Source organism: Anabrus simplex, chromosome 2, assembly GCF_040414725.1.
Source record: "Anabrus simplex isolate iqAnaSimp1 chromosome 2, ASM4041472v1, whole genome shotgun sequence".
In the NCBI taxonomy this organism is placed as follows: domain Eukaryota; kingdom Metazoa; phylum Arthropoda; class Insecta; order Orthoptera; family Tettigoniidae; genus Anabrus; species Anabrus simplex.
Window position 1 is genome coordinate 558,598,399 of NC_090266.1, and position 15,084 is coordinate 558,613,482.

The following is a 15,084-nucleotide window of genomic DNA, read 5'->3' on the forward strand; positions in this document are numbered from 1 at the left end:
ATTTTTTCCGTTACCGATATTTATGAACCCCAGCGATGATATTGCATGCGATCGATTACCTTCGGCATCGTTTCCTCACTGTGCACTAGCGATTTCTCTCGTCGACATTCAAAGGCGATGTCAAAGTCGATTAGTAATACCCATTGACAGCTGTTCCGTAAAGAAAATTCGAAATGAAAGAGAACACATTTTCGTAATAAATGCGTAAATAATGTGTCCGATAACGGTTGTTAACTCGTTAAAAATTAGGGCTGATTAAACGACCGCTTACTTTTGAGGCCAAATACTGCAATTAAGTAAGAATGGGATACACCTCGAGATATGGCAGAGTGCTTAATTGATTTCAGAGGTTAGTTTACATTTTGTCGCGTCTGGTTAAATTACGGAAAGGCTATTATGAAAATGTATAGCGAGAAAGTTATAATTTCTCTACTGGCGCTTGAAGTGTGTTTTCATCATACATATAGTACGGTTAAGTTAGGATACGTGACGCTGTTTGAATAAGAAAACTGAAACGTTTGCAACAAAATGCGATCGATCATCTTCGGTACGGTATAGTTTTCTCACTTTGTGCATTTGCGAGCTCTCTCGTTGACATTCAAAGGTGATGTTGGAGTTGATTAATAATACCCATCGACTGCTGTTCTCTAGAGAAAATTCGAAATGAAAGACAATTACACGTTTTCGTAATAAGTGCGTAAATAACGTGGCCGATAGCAGCTGTTAACTCGTTAAAAGTAAAGACTGAAGTAAACGAGATCTCAATTTTAATGTTATTACGGAAATTAAGTAAGAATGTGATACATGTCAAGATATGGCAGAGTACATCACTGATTTCAGAGGATGTTTCATATCTTCTCGCGTCTAGTTACGGCAATTTACATGTAAATTTTTTGCGAGGAGGTTATTTCTCTACATGCGTTTCAAATATGTTTTCATGATACATATACGGTTAGCTAAGGTGACGCTGTTTGAAGAAGAAAGCTAAGGTGTTTGCCACAGAAATCTCTGGAGTGATACCGTATTTCTCTGAATCCAAGACCTTTTTCCTCAGAATCTCATGCGAAAATACAAGGGTTGTTGCATTCGCGGCCTAACAGTAAGTTAATGGATACCACTAACAACTACTGCGGTATTCATGCTGCTTCTTTTCACACGCGCACAGAACTCGTTGACAATAAACGACCGCCTCTTTACTATACATCGCTAGCCGCGACAACCGGTTGTACAGTGCCTGAGTTTTTCTCAAATCTGCAGAATGGCATCAAAACATGCGACCCTTTGAATTCTTAGAAAAGCCATGGCTACTCAGTGGCAGAGTTATAACGCGTCTATTGTACTCGACGCATAGTAAAATTAATGTTTATAGACAGCAGGAATATTTTTGTGATAGATAGTCGTATTGTAAAGATACGTGAAAAAGGTATTGCCGGCAAATTTTCAACGGATTCTAGTCTATATTATGATGCCAATTTTAAGTTAATGGTTATTAAACACTCGGATATGTAGAATAATTGTGTAGCCGCAAGAAAATACAGCATAGGCCTAACCAAAGCCAATATTTGATGTTAGTGTGAATACAAAGAGCTAAAAAAATGCGTACTGTACAAAAAATGCATTCAGTGCTCCGCAACAAGGACGCTTTAAAGAAGTCGAAGATGAAATTGTGAGGTGTGTGCATGAAAAACGCAAGGGCGAAATGGCCATACCGTGGCGATATAAACTCGTTCGCTGACTTTCAACGTCCGCGATTAGGCCTATATATCGCTAGCCGCTGAATTTGGCCGAACCCGGCAAGCGAGACGTGCGTGTAGCGGTAGCCGGTAGGCGGGCATTAATTCCATTGTGGAGTTTTATCTCCCGTATGCAGTTATCAGACTGTGCCACATAAGAGGCTTCTGATAAGTTCACCTGCATACACCCCAGCATCAGTGGGTAGGGTCTGACACATCCCACTCTGACGAGTCTAGTGTCAGACCTAAGACGAAATGCTGGTTAATAGAGCAAACGCCTGAAAAGCCATACATCCAATTTTTGATCTGAATTTTTATATCTGATGCTGCGTAAAAGTAACAGTTTTATAGACAGCAAGAATAATTTCCTGGTGGATCATTGTATTGTAGAGACACATGGAATAGGTATTGCCGGAAAATTTTCAACGGGTTCTATTCGGTATTATGATGCCAATGTTAAGTTAATGGTCCTTAAACCCGCGGAAATGAAGAATAATTGTGCACCCGCAATAAAAAAGACGAAAGTCAATGCTCGGCGTCTAAAAATGCGTAGGCCTACTGTACAACAAGGCATTCATATGATTTTACAAAGTTCTTTTTGAGCCTGATTTAAATTTTGTGAAGGAAAGAGTGGGGTTCATCTTGGATTCGGAGAAATACGGTACTATGTTTTATTCAGAATGAAATTAAACGTACTTTCACGTAGTATCGGATTACGAAAAATAACAAACAAGTAAGCCGTAGTGTGGATATCATCTGCGGAAACGCAAGTTTTGAACAAACTGATTGCCGTTTCATACCGATTTTAATGTGCATGGAGGGTTTTCCGACCTTTATTAAAAAATCGGATATAACGACAATCCGTTATTGCGAGCAAATTTTTCGCTGTTATGAATTCTCGCTATAACGGACTTCTACCTGTATATTTTTATCCCAACAAGGTATCTTTACATTCCTGAGATGAATGTATTTGTGCTTTGATATAGTTTTTGTGTACAATTAACATGCTTTTCTTTTGTTTCAGATTAGGCCTATAGATTAGATAAGATGGCAAGAAAAACAACTTTCAATTATCAGTGGCTGGATTCAACCGTTAAGTTTGTTGATTGGCTCAGTGATGTACCGGACAGTAAATTTGAAACCTACTGTAATGTGGTTAGAAATAAGTTGGAACTGAGGCAATTTATTCACATAGAACTGGACCAAAACACACTCAGCTTCAGAATATTAAATCAAGACAGCCATCATCGTCATCATTTTTTGTCAAACCTAGCTCTACAGTAGTTCAACAGAATTAAGAAGTGTAGCTACTACTACAACAGAAACAAAAAGTGTAGTCATTGGACATGGATCTCTTGATAATGCTGCTGTCAAACTGTGTGTTAGTTCAATAAAAACAGTAAAGACTGAGGGAGGAATAGAAAGTGGAAAGTCTGTACACTGTGCTACTTCTTATTTTAATAAAGATGAAGTAGCCAAAGCAGAAATTTTATGGGCGTTAAAAGTTGTTGCTAGTAATTACAAGAGGAGTTGATGTGCAGATATACATGATACATTTTAACTTTTGTTCCCAGATAGTGCAATTGCATCGAAATTCATCTTTGGTAAAAGCAAGTGTTTCTAGTGATTAATCATGGTATTGCACCACATTTCAGTACATGTAGCTCATCTCCATTAGGGGTGTGCCTGAAAAGAGCTGCACCACCTTGGGATGAGGACACAAGTTTACTTTACCACATTTCAGTGAGTTATTAACAAACAATTTGAAAACTTGTGAGGACTGTGTAGTTTCTTTTGATGAGTTACTCAATAAGGTAACACAACAAGGACAAATGGATCTCATTGTCATTTTTTGATAACACTCATAAAGTGTTTTCCAGATACTGGAACAGTGTTTTTCTGGGTGGTGCTGCTGCCCAAGATCTGCTACAGAAATTTAATCATGGACTGCAACCTCTTCAGAGAAGAAACTTGTTGCAGGTCTCAATGGATGGGCCTAATGTGAACTCAGCTTTCTCAGAAAGCTTGAAGTGGAAATGGAGACAGAAAATTCTGATGGGAAAAAGTTATTGAACCTGGGAGTGTGTGGTTTGCTTGTAATAATTGAAATTAATTAATAGGGGTCCTCCTATTCAATACACAAACATTTATTAATGTGAATCAATCGCATGCCGTTCACAGAAGGTACTAGTTTCAGCACCAAACTTGTGCCATCATCAGCCACAGAGTCAAATCAAGCAAACACAATAACCAGAAACAATCTTAAAACACACCTACATAGATTAATATTAAATAAAATATGGTACATGATAGTATTGTACTTCAGTATAAAATCCTTTAAAATGACGATGACACCGTTGTTTTGTGTTGTACATATGGTGGTTTATCTAGCTTGTATACATCTTTGATCTTGTTGAAATTATGCTGCAGAGTTTAAAGTCATATGAAGTTAACACTTTGTTTGAACTGTGGTTTGGTTCCGAAAATAAACGTGCATATGATGAACTTGGTTAGACCCAAAGAATTAATTCTCACTTCAATATGGTGTTTTTGTAACCTGGAGAAGAAATTAAAAGCCGAATTAGGCAAACGATAGAAAGGAAAGACTAAAAAGACGAACGGAAAACTAAAAAGAAAATCTAGAAATGATGAGAAACGACTCTTTAGTCTTGGGGACGGGGTACGAGGGGGCGTTGCAAAATGAAGCACCAACATCCAGCCGAAGCAGGGGCAGGAGAAACGTCCGGTTCCAACCCGTCCAGACCATGCCCGGTACCTGCCAGGATATCGAGATGGCTGACAGAACTGCCACCTCGTTCTCCACCTGCGTCGGATCAACAACAACAATTTCGCTCTCTTCAGCGGAAAGTTCAACCCAGATCAACCACCAGCAAGCACCGGAGAGTACTTCGGTAATAATGTTTTCACTTATGTTTCTGATTGTCATTTGTACTTGTCTTGTTTATTTTGCTAAAAGTTTCTCTTTGCATAATTAGTTTTGTATTGTACGGGGCACCTCTCCCCCATTCTGGATATATATGTTGTATAAAATTTTAAATAAAAACACGGATGAGGGTTAGCTCGCTGCCCTCATCGCTGCCTCCTTCTCTGGCGAGCGGCTGCGCCCGTGCTTCCTCACGTACACGCACGCCAGCTCAGGCTATAAAAGGCGGTAGGTGGGGCAGCTTGGGGAAGTTGCAAGCTGGAGAGGGAGAAGCAATATATTTAGCAATTGCTAAATATGCCAGTAAACATATACATTCTTCTACCCTCTCCCCACTCCCTAATGCTTTCAAACTTGACTCTGCCTCTTCCCTCTGCCTGCTCTGATGAACCTTGAAGTGAATGTCACATAGCTGGCAACAGTCAGTCTACACACAGGGCACCGGTTAGAAGGTCATCACGGGCGAGAGGGAGTAAGTACAAATCTTAACACATATCAAGTTTTTTCCTGTTTTGTGGTTAGTTTCCATCTACAGTGCTGTATTCTTCCATTGCAGGAGCCTTTTCCTTTTCAGTCAATATTGCCTGCTGGAACATTTGGATCAAACATCTTGATTTCCCAATTTCACTCGGTTTCCATCTGAAGGATACTCTCCCTCTCATAAGGTCCCACCGGCATTTTTCTTCAATATAACGATCAAGTGTCATTGGTGTCAACAATAGTTTTTCGACGTAAATTTGACTGACCAGATGTAATACATCATTTGGTAATTTACTAATGGCATAATTGTACACAAGTTTGTTTAATTTTAAGTCATGAATGTACAATACTTTTTTATTGACTAAAAATGTTGAAAAATGGTGAGATTACTTGAGGACATAATATGCAAAAACTGCCAAGTCCACATTGGCAAAATTTTCAGAAACTGAGAAAAAGTGCCTCTGCTTTACAATTTGTGCTTATTGTGTGTGTATTGGACAAGTGATATGTAAGGGGTTTGGTAATAATATGAGCAAAGAAAAATAAATGTATACCTATTATTTTTGCTGTAAATGTGGATTTTATTTTGGACTTGGAGGGTTTTGGTTGGAACATGATAGTAATCATCAATTCAAAATTCTGTTATATAGATTAATGAGAAGCTATCAAGTATTTTGCATTAACAATGAAATATTTCAATAATAAAAGTTTTTTTTTTTTACAGATGTTAATTCAAGAATAATGGTTAGTTGAATTAGTTATGGTTCACCAAATAGATCTTGACAATCGAAAAACATTCACATTGTTTTAAACTCTCAGTTCAGGCACATATTCTTTCCCATTCCCTTCACAGGCAGGCTCATCTTCCATTAATTCAGGTAGATTTTCATTGGAAGTATCGATGAGGTCCTTGCAGAATTTGAAGCTCTCCATTTCTTGCCATTCCATTCCAAAGTGCTTTTTCAGTAGGTTGTCTATGTCTTTGAGTATTTCTTTTTCTTCGCTTGGACACCGTTTGGAATAATATTAAGAGTAGTGTTCCCTAATCTCTCTTCCCTTCTTGAGAATACTTTTAGCGATACATAGATGTGCTTCACCCTGAACTGTAACTCCACTGCTTGTTTTTCTCAGTATTGTTCTCCTTTTTTGAGAGATCTTTAAGTGCCATGCAGATGGTGGTTTCTGAAATTCTTTGCTAAAATGTTTAAAGTCATATACATGGAAGTCATTGTTGATAAAATGAAATATTTCAAAACTGTGAATAAATTTCCTTCTACCGGTACTCTTGAGTATGGATTATACTGGTTTTTTCCCTGACTACTTTTTCTATGTGACCAAATATGCTTTCTCCTGGTAAAAATGAGTGTCCAATCACTAGGTAAACTATTTCAAGGCTCTCAGTACCAGTGGGGGCAGATTCAAACAACTCTCTTGAACACATTGACACCATCACAGTGTGCTGGGCAGTCTGTGATACACTGCAGAGGAAATTTCATTTGCACCGTTATTCCTGTCACACTCTGACCATGTGTACATAAGTACAGTTTCTTTGTTCAGCTTTGATTGGGAAAAGCCCTTTACTATTGTAAAATTATAAACATTCAGCTGTCTACTGTAATAGCAGGACTGGTCAGGAACTTTTGGCACTGGCATGTTTTTTGACAGTCGAATGACAAAAACTTTCAGGTCAGGTTTATTTTCTTTGATGACAGAACTCAGAGTGCATCACCTATAGGCCTCAGCATTTTATGGTGCATACAAAGAAAATAAACATTATCTTTTTCATGCTTTATTCTCTCCTTCAAACTCAAAACATACTGAACAAGCGTGAGTCACAGGTGCTCCAAATCCAATATTATAATTTTCATTGAAATATCTTCCACAAAACGACTCTGTTACTCTTAATTCAGGAAGTACCTTCTTATTGTACATTCTCCACAGTTTTTTAATGTTGAGCTCACTTGGGAGGTAGTGACAAATACTACTTTAAGGCCTGCAGTAATGACTCTCAATCACTGTTAGTGTTTCAATAAATATCTTAACACTAGCTCTTCTTGGTTCATTTTTCTTCGACATGTGGTCCCCGCCTATTTTGTAATAACCTACCAGACGTTTGATAGTTTTTAGCCACTGATTGCACACGATCTTTATTAATGCTGTGGGAATACCTAAGAAAGTCTGACCTGTCACATTTTCTAGAGCATTTGGGTGTTGGCACACTGTGTTTCAGTATGAAACTATCCTGAACTTTTTTTTTTTCTTCAAGTATAGATTAGAACGATTCATGGAAATGATTAGTGTCGTGTATAGTCAGGCGCTTACATTGAAATGCTTGATGTGGGTTCCCAGCATGATTGCAACTTGGATAAACTGGCAAATGATTTTGCAGAATATCTGTAACAATAATAAACATTGTTGTCAGAACGGTAGTTTCATTTTATAACATTGCCAAAAAATAGTACTAACGTAGAGTATGAAATTTCATAGCTAAACAACTAAATATACATACATTATCCTCTTTTCTCTCTCATGTTTCTGGTTCCTAGGATACGCTTTTTACTTCCGACCTTTACCTGGATCACATGGAATTATTTTAACAGAACAATCTTCCGTGTTATTAATATATTTCTTGATAATTTAAAGAAATGTATGAGATCTTACGATCTGGTAAACAGCTGTGAAATGAAGCTTATGTAGAATAAAAACATGAACTATGTCATGTGAGGCAGATGTGCAGTTTCATTGGATCCTGTGGACTTGGCAGTTATTGCTTGAAACTACAAATTTCTACATGCATTTATAACATAAAATGGCAGGTTTTACTTATGAGTAAATAAAATATAACCAAAGAATTCTTCATTGCACACATAATGACGTATACAGCTTCAAAATGTCGGAAATTGGAATTGGCGGCTTTTGCATATTATGTCCCCAGTCTATACAGACGATCAGAGCTTCTTCGATTTTTTAAAGTTTATTCGTAATTCATAGGACAAATTCCAAGGAGCTTCAACGATAGCACATGTGGATGTTTTTCTCAATCTAAATCAACAGCGACTACACCAAAGATGACATTGTAAAGAATATTCAGAAACGTTTTTAGATTTTCTATGTCGTATTATTGTTTGTGTGTGTTATGTTCAGTTTTTAAGTCACTTTGTATATGTAGCTGAAGATGGTCACACAGCGACTGAATCTGGTACTATTTATGAATAGGATAAGATTTTGTGTACAGTGTTTATATAGGATTGATTAGGTGGATTCCTAATAAAAAGTCCTTTTCTATGGTAACGTAAGTTTTGCGTAAAGTGCTTTCATCGGGAGTATGTCCATTGGTGTATTTGTGAAGGAAAATTTTGAGTGTTGGATTGTTGAGCTTAAACAGAGGAATATCTGCTGATGGAAAGGGCTGACAAAGAGGTCTGAGGAAAACTAAGTTAGCCTACTCTCGAAACACTCCACAAGCTGTTTTTGTATAGTCGTCAGCAGTGGCTTTAACTCGTTTCCAAGTAATTAACTTCTTCCAGTAAATTCACTTCTGCCTGTGAATGTACTTTCGGTGGTTGAACAGACCACTTCTAGCTTGGAATAAGCGTCCACATAGATTACATAGAATTGCTGGAGGAGGGCGTGGTTGTGATGCATGGAGTTTTCATGCTTCTCTCCTGGCCTCTTCACATCTGCGTCGTTTCCCTTCAAACAAGTAGACAGCAGCAGGGATGTTCCAGCGCCACGTTGTATGTTCTTGAGCAGCGTGTCCCAGGTTTGTGAATTGAGACCTTTCATCTTCATAGTGTGCTTAAGCTGACTCTTGTAGCGCCTCATGGGGGCTCCACAAGGTCTGGTGCTGGAACAAAGTTTACTGTACAGGATTTGGCGTGGAAATCTGGTATCACTCATCCGACGGACATGGACAATCTAACTAAGCTGATGACCAATGATGGACGATTCTACACTCTTGGCATGTGCTTTCTCAAGAACAGCAATGTTGGTGACAAGGTCTTCCCTTTTGATCCTAAGGAGGATCGAAGTTTTTGTTGGTGGAAGCATTCGAGCCTTTTCAAGTCACGTCAGTAAAGGTTCCAAGTTTCACAACCATATAGTAATGTTATGATGTCAACAGCGTGGTACACCATGAGTTTCGTCTTTACAGTCTGGTCTTTATTCATGAACACCTGGTGTTATTGTCATCCAAGTGCTGCATGGGCAGCATCAATTCTCTTCTCCACATCTTGCTCACAGTTACAGAGCATAGATAAGATACTACCCAAGTACGAAAAGTGGCCTACCTGCTCCAGTGGAGTATCTGAGATGGAGATGTTAAAAAATGTGGAAGGTTTGTGCCTGGTGAAGGTTGTCCCAGGACCTTGGTCTTTTGAATGTTAATGGTGAGACCAAAACAGTCACATGTACTCTTGTAGCAGTTAGCTGACTGTTGCAGTTCCTCTGGTGTGAGTGTAGGTGATGTAGCATCATCTGCATACAGCATTTTGGTTACCTTTATAACCTGGGTGAGCCTCAGGGAGCAAAGTCTTGCTAGGTTGAAAAGCCCTCCATTGAAACGATACCTTTCACACCTGGGTTGTTCGTAGAAGATTCTTGAAGCATGGCAACCAAACATAATGCAAATAGTATTGGAGCAAGCACACAGCCCTGTTTCAGTCCATGAGTAATAGGTAATTTATCAGAGGTCCTATTCTGATGGCAAACCTGTCTGGACATGCCATCATGGAAGGCCTGAACCAGATGAACAGAACCCTAAGGACAGCTAAAGTGTTTCAGTACTGACCACGTAACAGGTCTTGGAACAGAGTCAGATGCCTTTTCCAGGTCATAAAAGACTAAGAAGAGGGGATTTGTTGCTCTCTGCATTTTTCCTGAAGTTGCCGTGCACAGAAGATCAAATCAGTTGTGCCTCTGGAAGTTCGAAACCCACACTGGAACTCTGGGAGGACTTTCTCAGAGATACAGTAACCTGGAGGCGGTTAAGCAGAATTCTTGCAAGAATTTTACCTACAATTAGATAATAGTGATATACCGCTACAGTTGCCACAAACACTGCGATCACCTTTCTCGAAGATTGTGATGATAGTGGCATTTTTTAGTTCAAAGGGTACTTCTCTGACTTCCCAAATTTTGAGGATGAGAGTGAAAATCCTCGTTTTGAGTGATTGACCTTCAGCTTGAATTAACTCTAGAGGGATGTTATCTGGGCCAGGTGCCTTTGTGGGTTTCAGACAATTGAGAGCTGCACTGATTTCGTGGTAAATTGGCAGAATTGCCATGCATGGTTGTTCGAGTTGTTGGCACATCGCGAAGAAAGTCTTCATCAGCAGTGGAGGGATGATTTATAGGAGTGGAGATATGCTCTTTCCACCACTCCAAGATTTCATAGCTGTCAGTAAGAGTGGTATAGTTGTCAACAGGTTTCAGTGTACCTGTGTCCGCCTTCGTAGCGTAACGGTTAGTGTTATCAGCTGCCGTCCTCGGAGGCCTGGGTTCGGTTCCCTGTACTGTCAGAAATTTAAGACTGGCAGGAGGGCTGGTATGTAGTCCAAATGGTATATGCAGCTCACCTCCAATGGGGGTGTGCCTAAAAACAGCTGCACCACCTCGGGATAAGGACACGAGTTTACTTACTAGTGTACCTGTTGTCCGACTCGTTGGCTGAACAGTTAGCGTACTGGCCTTCGGTTTAGAGGGTACCGGGTTCGATTCCCGGCTGGGTCGGGGATTTTAACCTTAATTTGTTAATTCCTACGGCACGGGGGCTGGGTGTATGTGTTGTCTTCATCATCATTTCATTCTCATCACGACGCCCAGGTCGCCAAATATAAAAAGACCTGCATCTGGAGAGCCGAACCCGTCCTGGGATATCCTGGCACTAAAAGCCATACGACATTTCATTTCAGTGTACCTGTTGAAGAGCAAGATAGACCATACATCTCTTTTATTCCTGTGTAAAAGTCCCTCTGGTCCCGAGCATCAGATAGTGTCTGAAGTTCCTGAGCTTTCTGTTGCCACCAGGTATTCTTAATTTCTCTGATCTTTGCCTGACACGTTTTTTTGAGTTCTAAGAAATGTGCTTTCTTTGTGTTGGAGAATGGGATAGATAGGCTTCTCTTTTTGCGTTGATGAGACACAATATTTCCTCATTGTTGCTGTCAAATCAGTCTTGTCTCTTCCGCTTTACAAAACGTGTTTTCCTCAGCTGATTTTGTGATTATATTCTTCAAAGTGGCCCATTCTTGCTGAATGTCATTTGTGCTAACTGGATTAACTGTTAGCTGTACATTGATCATATCCTGAAATTCTGTGGCAAAGGATTTATCCTAAAGTTTAAACGTGTTAAACTTTCTTCTGGTCAAGATTTGGAGATGCTTAGGTGGTTTAGGGCGTATGGAGATCAGAGTTGACAAATGAGTTTGTGATTAGCCCAACAATCATAAATATTTCTTGCTGTTCTGGTAATAAGTATGTCCTTCTTACCATAATGCAGTGTAATGAATGTGCCAGTGCTTGGATTGAGAATGTATCCATGTGGTCTTGAAGCGGTTAGGCAGTCGAAACTGAGTGTTGGTGTTGAAAAGTTCATGTTCTGCACATAGACCGAAAAGCAATAGTCCATTTGCATTACAATTGCCACCTCCTTGTTTACCCAATCTCATTTTTCCATAGCCGATTATCTCTCCCAACTCTGGCATTGAAATTGCCAAGAAGTAAGAGCTTATCTGCAGATGGTAACTTGATGATGGTTGTGCTCAGTTGATTGTAGAACTCATCCTTTACATCATCATCAATATCTAAGGTGGGAGCATAGGCAGACATGAGCGCCATAAAAGTACCTCCCGAGAGTGGAATGCGGAGAGTCGTAAGTCTTTCGCGATTGTAGTGGGAGTAAGTTGGTGATCAGTAACCAGTTTAGTCTTCACAGTGAATCCTACACCATGGACACGATGTCCTTGCTCCTCCCTTCCCTTCCAGAAGATGGTAATCCTGAACCAAACTCAGTAATTTTTCCTTCCGTGGATAGTCTGCTTTCACACAAAGCAGCAACATCAGTGTTGAGCCTAGAGAGCTCATGAGTAACGAGGGCTGTTCTTTTCTCAGGCCTGTCATTATCTGATACATCAAGTAAAGTTCTCACATTCCATGTTCTGGTTTTCATAGTGTGACTCATTCCTGCTTTTGATTTCTGACCGCATGAGGGGTGACCCGCTGGGTGCAGCTGCCCAGCCGGACGTAAGATGTGATTTTTTATGTTTAGCCCACCTTTTCTAGAGCCTTCCCCATGTGGGGAGGGCAGCGGTAATCCTAAACAGGCTTGCCCAAACACGGATGCAGGGCTGAATTCCTGAGTAGTCTCAGGGAGGCGACCATCACGCATCAGCTGCCAACATGCAGATCCGAACTAGGGGCTTCCAGTTTCACCCGTAATAATCTGCCCCTACCATCCATATCCCATCACTGCTGGACTTTGGAAGTAGTGAGTGACATTTGGAAGAAGTGCCACTGTGTGGGTTTGTTTAGGGTGGATTTCAGCCAGAAAGTGACCCACGCACTGTGATCTCGGAGCCGTGTTCTGCGGCAAATCTGGAATAAGACATGCAGGATCAAACACAGAGACTGCAACGAACTGCTGCAGACTCAAAGTACTACTGAGATGCGCCTTCACAGCCAGTTCGTCTGGCATAACCTCTCCTGCCTCTATGACCATTAGAAACCATGAGAGTAACGGATTCCTCCTCCGCTCATTTTGTCTTTGGGCCAGACACTTGTTATGGGTTCCAGTGACACTTCCTACACTGAGGGAACCATCAACTTACCTAAGGGGACTCATCCCCCCAAAGCCGTTGGCCCCTCTAGGGAGTCTTACCATCGCCCGAAACTCGACGTTGAGTCTCTGGCTGCTTTGTAGAATTTGTATTAATGTTTCCTAGCAACTGACTCCTTATTTTTGGATGTGTTTATATACTGCAATACTTAGTACTGTTTTTAACTGCATACTTTCTTCTCACATGCCTTACTATATAGTATTTTAGAATCTGTAGAAATAAATTCAGAAGGGAACTTGTCTTGGTAGCCTTTAAGCCTATCTGCACCACCTAATTAGTTTTTGACATGACGTACACTATGTGAATTTTAAACAACTATGTTTACACGCACTTAACACCTAGTCACATTCCACAATTCACATGTAACGCACTCAGCCCTATTAAGAGGACTGGGCTAAACAAAATATCCTGTGAGCCGCTACCAAAGCTGCACCACTACTATTATGAAAGACTGATTTGCCATGTGAAGCCCTCTCGCTATGATTCCTAACACTGTTGTCAATTTCCATAAAGAGGAAGTCTCTGCTCAGCCATGGCAAAATAACTACATCCCGTTACCAACGATATATAAATTTTTTGTAGCTAAATGTCTTCAAAAAGTAGCTAATTCCCTATACAAGCAGTATTGAATTTTCAATTACTTGTAGCTAAACAATAACTCACAACCACTTGGTTTAGTATAAAATAGCAAGATTGGCAACACTGATTCCCAAGCATGTGTGTGGGTGGGGTTGCGTCATAGACACATGACATACAGTTTTACATATCAAGTGTCATTGGTGAGTCATGCTTCCCTGCTCTCTATCCGGCTGTTTCTAGCTGAAGCAATTCCCACTCTTTCATACTGTACAGCCAAATGCTCATTTCTTATTTGAATGTTCACTTTTATCCATGAGTAATCATTGTCATCAATCACATTCCTTGCACTCACAGAACATGTTGCACATTCATGCCTGGGCATGAATTTATAAACATAATATAAATGATAATATCCTTTTCATATGCCATTTTAGGACATAACACCTGATATATGATGCATCTATTAAATAAAGACAAAATATGCATTTTTATTATCAATAAAAGTGGTCATATTCTGTTCAGATGTTTATGATTTGCATAAATAATTTACCAGCTTATTCATACAATGGTGGAAGGAAAAGATATATGCAAATGCATGAACTTCCGGTCCCTAGTCATCAGACCATTTGGTCTTTTTGAATTTAGTTACAAAAACAAACTTTGTTGTTTAAGGTTAACCTGTTTTACTCGTGATGAGTTACATTTGGTCAGTACATGTTACAGTTGATCGTGCTGACCAATTGTAACTCATCATGAGTAAAGCAAGTATTGATTAGGTTGACCTTAAGTAACAAAGTTTTTTTTTTGGTAACTGATAACTGTTTATATGCATCACAATGAAACTTGTAACTCTATGAATTTGTACAGATGCCATTATGCCATTTGGCTTATGGAATTCAGCTCAAACCGTTCGGCGTTACATCAGTAGTATTCTTACTGACCAACCTTTTGTGTACACTTATCTTCATGACATTCTTGTCACTTCGGTATCGGTGGAAGAACACGAAGTTCATCTTCAGAGACTGTTTAAATGTCTGAGAACATAATGCCTGTATTCATTTCACAAAATGTGTTTTTTGTGAAAAGGAAGTGCCATTTTTAAGTTACCATGTGTCACAAAATGGAATTTCATCTGTAGCGGAACAAGTAAAATATTACAGATTGTCCTAGTCCCAAGACAGTGACAGAACTTTGTAGAGTTTTGGGATTAATCAGTTTCTACAGAAAATCTTTTGCAATGCACAGCAGAAATGCAACAATCCTTTTTTGCTAGTTGCTTTACGTCGCACCGACACAGATAGGTCTTATGGTGACGATGGGACAGGAAAGGGCTAGGTGTGAAAATGGGAAAACCACGGAAAACCATCTTCAGGGCTGCCAACAGTGGGGTTCGAACCTACTGTCTCCCGAATACTGGATACTTGCCGCACTTAAGTGACTGCAGCTATCGAGCTCGGTACAATCCCTTTTTTTGGCTTCTGCAAAAATACAACGGGAAAGGACAATGGGCAGA

The 15,084-nt window shown here is 39.8% G+C and overlaps 1 protein-coding gene across 2 annotated transcripts in view; it reads left to right on the top strand.

The window, feature by feature from the left end:
• LOC136864224 (F-box only protein 30) overlaps positions 1–15,084 on the top strand; it is a 199,263-nt gene that overhangs the window by 51,259 nt on the left and 132,920 nt on the right. Inside the window, exon 1 of one of the 2 annotated variants that reach the window (XM_067140947.2) lies at positions 2,787–4,645. The exons of the other annotated variant lie outside the window; for it this stretch is intronic. The gene's annotated coding sequence lies outside the window, so the exon portion shown is untranslated. Of the gene's footprint in view, positions 1–2,786; positions 4,646–15,084 lie in introns of those variants that run through there. 2 annotated transcript variants of the gene reach the window in all.